General features: G+C 42.2%; 1 protein-coding gene across 1 annotated transcript in view; it reads left to right on the forward strand.

Moving 5' to 3' along the window:
* Positions 1–5358, forward strand: part of DOCK3 (dedicator of cytokinesis 3) — a 391142-nt gene that overhangs the window by 286666 nt on the left and 99118 nt on the right. The window lies entirely within an intron of this gene.

Consider the following 5358-nt stretch of genomic DNA (forward strand, 5'->3'; position numbering starts at 1 on the left):
AAAGCAGAAACTAACACACCATTGTAAAGCAATTATACCCCAATAAAGATGTTAAAAAAAAAACAAAAAAAAACTGTGACAAAGCGAGAGAGAGGCATGGACATATATACACTACCAAACGTAAGGTAGATAGCTAGTGGGAAGCAGCCGCATCGCACAGGGAGATCAGCTCGGTGCTCTGTGACCGCCTGGAGGGGTGGGATAGGGAGGGTGGGAGGGAGGGAGACGCAAGCGGGAAGAGATGTGGGAACATATGTATATATATAACTGATTCATTTTGTTGTGAAGCTGAAACTAACATACCATTGTAAAGCAATTATACTCCAATAAAGATGTTAAAAAAAAAATTTCAATTCCCTGGAAGACTGTAAAAGGCACCTGGAACAGTTCTTTGCTCAAAAAGATAAAAAATTTTGGGAAGTTGGAATTATGAAATTGCATGAAAAATGGCAGAAGGTAGTGGAACAAAACGGTGAATATATTCAATAAAGTTCTTGGTAAAAATGAAAAAATGCATGTTTGGGACTTCCCTGGTGGTCCAGTGGCTAGGTCTCCATGCTCTTAATTGGCGGGGGGGGCGCGGGGAGGAGGGTTCGAGCCCTGGTTGGGGAACTGGATCTCACATGGTGCAACTGGGAGTTCGCATGACGCAACTGAAGATCCCGCATGCCAAAACTGGAAGACCCCCCACCCACATGCTGCAACTAAAGATCCACGTGCTGCAACTAAAAGATCCTGCATGCTGCAACTAAAAAATCCCGCGTGCCTCAACGAAGATCCCGTGTGCCACAACTAAGACCCAGTGCAGCCAAATAAATAAATAAATAATTTTTTTTTTAAAAAGGAAAGAAAAGTGTGTCTTTTATTTTTACTTAAAAACCGAAGGAACTTTTTGGCCAACCGAATACCGCTAAATTGTTTCATAATCTCTTTTATATAGCCTTCTTTGTTTTAACTTCCATAGACCTGTTGTAAATAAAAAGTTGCCCTTAAATGACAGTGTAAAGCCACTTCAGGGCATGGCAGTTCCCAAGGTTGTTGTAAAGAACTTTTTTCTTTATCAGGGTCAACATATATTGAACTAGGAGGGTCCTCAGGGCAACTCCAAATCAGAGGCTTCAAAGTTTGAGACTTCTCTAAAACTCTGTAGCATGGGGTTCCTCAGGGCCTTTTCCACTGTTTTTAAGTGCCTGTTTCCCCTTATATGTGCCTGGATGCCAAGGAGCTACACGCAGTGTGCTGGAAGGGGAAGGGAGTTCATGTTCCTCACCTAAAAATAGGCTAAAGCAAGAGAAAATCTTGTTTTTAAAATACAGAGAAGTTACTACAATTTGGAAAACTGTTCACACCAATATTTATAGTGTTCTTTGCTTTATTTCCTTATTTTATTTATAAAAAGCTACCCTTGGCTACAAGTTCTTGGGATATGATGTGATTAAAACATGGAGAGGGGCTTTCCTGGTGAACAGTGGTTAAGAACCCGCCTGCCAATGCAGGGGACACGGGTTCGATTCCTGGTCCAGGAAGATCCCACATGCCGCAGAGCAACTAAGCCCATGCGCCACAACTACTGAGCCTGCACTCTAGAGCCTGCAAACCACAACTGGTGATCCCGGGTGCCACAGCTACCGAGGCCCGCACGCCTAGCGCCCATGCACTGCAACGAAGAGTAGCCCCCGCTTGCCACAACTAGAGGAAGCTCATGCACAGCAACAAAGACCCAATGCAGCCAAAAATAAATAAATAAAATAAATAAAATTTTAAAATAAATTAATTAATTTTAAAAGGGTTTTTTTTTTTAAAAAACAACCAAAGAGCAATTTCCACCATCACTTCACCAGGTTAAAATGCTGAATTTTGTCTCACCTCCCAGAGTGAGCAAGAAGCCATGCCATCTTCAGTGTCTGTGATTTTTGTCCAGAACTCACAGACACTGGCCACTTAAACAGTGTTAGAAAAGCACCCCATCCTCTGTGCTGGGGCAGCATAGACTTCAGAGAGCCTCAGGATGGCCGTAGTGAGGGGAGGTCTTCATGCATTTGTGGGAAATCCAGGAGGAGAAATAGGCTGCTTTTCTTTGAAGTGTGTGTCTGACTGCTTCTTGGCAAGGCTTAACTTGGAAGCTGGTTGAGATCTTGGAAATCACGTGTTTCAACTCCCTCATTAAATAAATGAAGAAACTGAAGCTCAGTGAAATGATTTAGTGGCTTAACCAGGGAGCCCAGGTTTCCATACTGCAGGCCACTGACCTTTCCACTCTATTGTCAAAGCTTCTGAGCATGGGTTTTCCACTGCTGGTCTTCGTGTCAGAGAATTTCATAATTGCTCAAAGAATATTTCAGGTCTTTATTAGTCTCCTTAATTAAAGATACTTCTTTATAAAAAGTTAATTTACTTTACTGTAAACTCTCACCCACCTTTGTTAAACATCATGAACAGTTCATTGCCTTGGCAGTCTGTTTCAGAAGTCATTAGTGCTTTCCTGTCAAGTCAAATCATACAAAAATGCAGAAGGAGTTGCTATATTGGTTTTTTCTTTTTAAGATTTTTTTGATGTGGACCATTTTTAAAGTCTTTATTGAATTTGTTACAATATTGCTTCTGTTTTATGTTTTGGTTTTTTGTCCGTGAGGCATGTGGGATCTTAGCTCCCCAACCAGGGATTGAACCTGCAACCCCTGCATTGGAAGGTGGAGTCTTAACCACTGGACCGCCAAGGAAGTCCTACTATATTGGTTTTGAGTGCTGAGAGTAAATGTGTCATCCAGCAGTAAATCTCTTAGGTGCAGCTTTAGTATATGTGGCTCTTCATTTTTGTTATTGGCCTCTTAGATATGTAGCCACAAACCCAACTTTTAGCAAATAAAACAGTTGATGCCGTGGTTTTCTGTGTATTTTATTTATTTATTTATTTTTATAAATTTATTTATTTTTGGCTGCATTGGGTTTTCGTTGCTGCACATGGGCTTTCTCTAGTTGTGGTGAGTGGGGGCTACTATTCATTGTGGTGCATGGACTTGTCATTGTGGTGGCTTCTGTTGTTGCAGAACACGGGCTCTAGGCGTGCGGGCTTCAGTAGTTGTGGCACACGGGCTTCATTAGTTGTGGTTCATCGGCTCTAGAGTGCAGGCTCAGTAGTTGTGGCGCATGGGCTTAGTTGCTACGTGGGATGTGGGATCTTACCGGACCAGGAATCGAACCTGTGTCCCTTGCATTGGCAGGCGGATTCTTAACCACTGCGTCACCAGGGAAGCCCTCTATGTATTTTTATTTTATTTTATTTTTTTATCATCTTTTCTATATATTTTTAAATGGCTATTAAGTACAGCTTTATTTACAAATCTTGGGCTAAGATTAATTTGCATTATTAATCCTCATCCAGTTCTTCACAAGGGATGCGGATGGCGAGGGGCCAGGGCCAGATTGCTGGCCCTCCAGTATTCCAAATAGGTGTCAGTTGTGTCCAGTAACTTTTTTATGGGGACAGTGTTTAACATGAGCTTAAAAAGGCAGTTTTCTTGTGTCAGGGATCAGATTAACAGAGAACTTGTATAGACGTATTTACTGTCAAGTTCTTTGGCTTGAGAGCCAGATGATTGGTAGGTAGAATACCCAGAATTGCTAAAGGACTGGTTGTGTACTGGGTAGGTGAGTTGTCATTTTTCTGAGTTATTCACAGAGGCTCTTCGGTCCTAAGGACCATGCCTTACCATTATTTGGCATGTGCCTCAATCACTCAGGGTTTCAGAACCAGAAAAGTGATCCAGAAGTTCTGGGATTCCAGCCCCTACAAAAGGGGATGGAGTTTTCCTCTATTTTCTTATTTCTTACTTGAAGTATTGTTGATTTACAATTTATATTAGTTTCATGTGCACTATGAATCGCTATTTTCATAGCAATTCAACATTTTTATAGATGATACTCCATTTAAAGTTATTACAAAATAATGGCTGTATTTCCTTGTACTGCACACTATATGTTTATTGCTTATATATTTTACACATAGTAGTTTGTATCTCTTAATCTGAGTGATGGAATTTTTATAGCCTCCATTGGTGGTTTCTTTCATTCTTCATGTGCCTTTTCACTTGCTCTCTTGCATAAACTGAAGCCCTCTTAATTGTCATGTCTGGAAGAGGAGAGCAGCTACTCAGGATCTTTTTGAATAGCTTGAAAGCTAGATGTGATTCTCCCAGCACCTTCAGTCTACATCCTCACAGGTTGCACTTTGCATATATAGGCCAATTTGATAGCTCAAAAAATGAGGAGATGAAAGGCAGTCAGTGGGTATTGGAATAAATCCTTGCCAATGCAGAACGGTAAGAGTGCACTCACTGATTTTTTTTTTCCTTTGCCCTCCATCCACTATCTCACATTCTGGAAACTGTTTCATTCTTAGCTATCTGCTCCAGGCTAGGCCATCTCCTAAGTCAGTGGATTTTTTTTCACCCAGAGCATGAGATGTAACGATAGCTGTGTAAAGATACTGCAGATAAATGAGCTGAGGTTGTGGGGGAGGGTGAGTACCTCACCAACTGCTGTCTTCTATAGAAATCAAAGGCCTTCAGCCTTTCAGGGTCATAAACTAATTGTAACTGAGTCCATCAAGTGATTAGGCTATAAAAAATGAATTTAGGGGGCTTCCCTGGTGGCGCAGTGGTTGAGAGTCCGCCTGCCGATGCAGGGGACACGGGTTCGTGCCCCGGTCCGGGAAGATCCCACATGCCGTGGAGCGGATAGGCCCGTGAGCCATGGCAGCTGAGCCTGCGCGTCCGCTCCGCAACGGGAGAGGCCACAACAGTGAGAGGCCCGACCCCAAAAAAAAAAAAAAAAAAAAAAAAAAAAAAAATGAATTTAGGGTGGCCGAATCTCAAACACTGATTATCTAACCAGAACGCCAACTGGAATATCATATGTCTGCTTTTCAGGGCACTGTGATCCTGGTGTTAATGACACCTGCGACTTCATGTGTGTAATCCCAGGGTTTCTTGAGGGAGATGCGCTTAGATGAAGCAATGAGATCATCTTGAGGTTCTGTCTGGGTGGCAGTAGAACTGTATTTCCTCCACTGACCCAGCAGTGAGAGTACATATTCCTAGTTCCTAGAATACTTTGACCTGCTAGATACAGTATCTGTGACTCTCCTGACTTCTCTTTCTCCCCTTCTCCATCTCCTCTCCCTTCTCCATTCCCAGACCGTTCTTATTCTACATCTCCACTTGTTACTGTTACTGTCTCCATTCTAACCACCACTCTTTTGATTGTCCTGATTATCATAACATCTTCCCTCATTTCTAGATATTCATCTCCTGCTCAACTCCCAAGTTTCCAGATTGATGAGGGTGCTTCCTGCTGACC

This window comes from Lipotes vexillifer, unplaced genomic scaffold (assembly GCF_000442215.2).
Source record: "Lipotes vexillifer unplaced genomic scaffold, Lipotes_vexillifer_v1.1 scaffold500, whole genome shotgun sequence".
NCBI classification, from domain to species: Eukaryota; Metazoa; Chordata; class Mammalia; order Artiodactyla; family Lipotidae; genus Lipotes; species Lipotes vexillifer.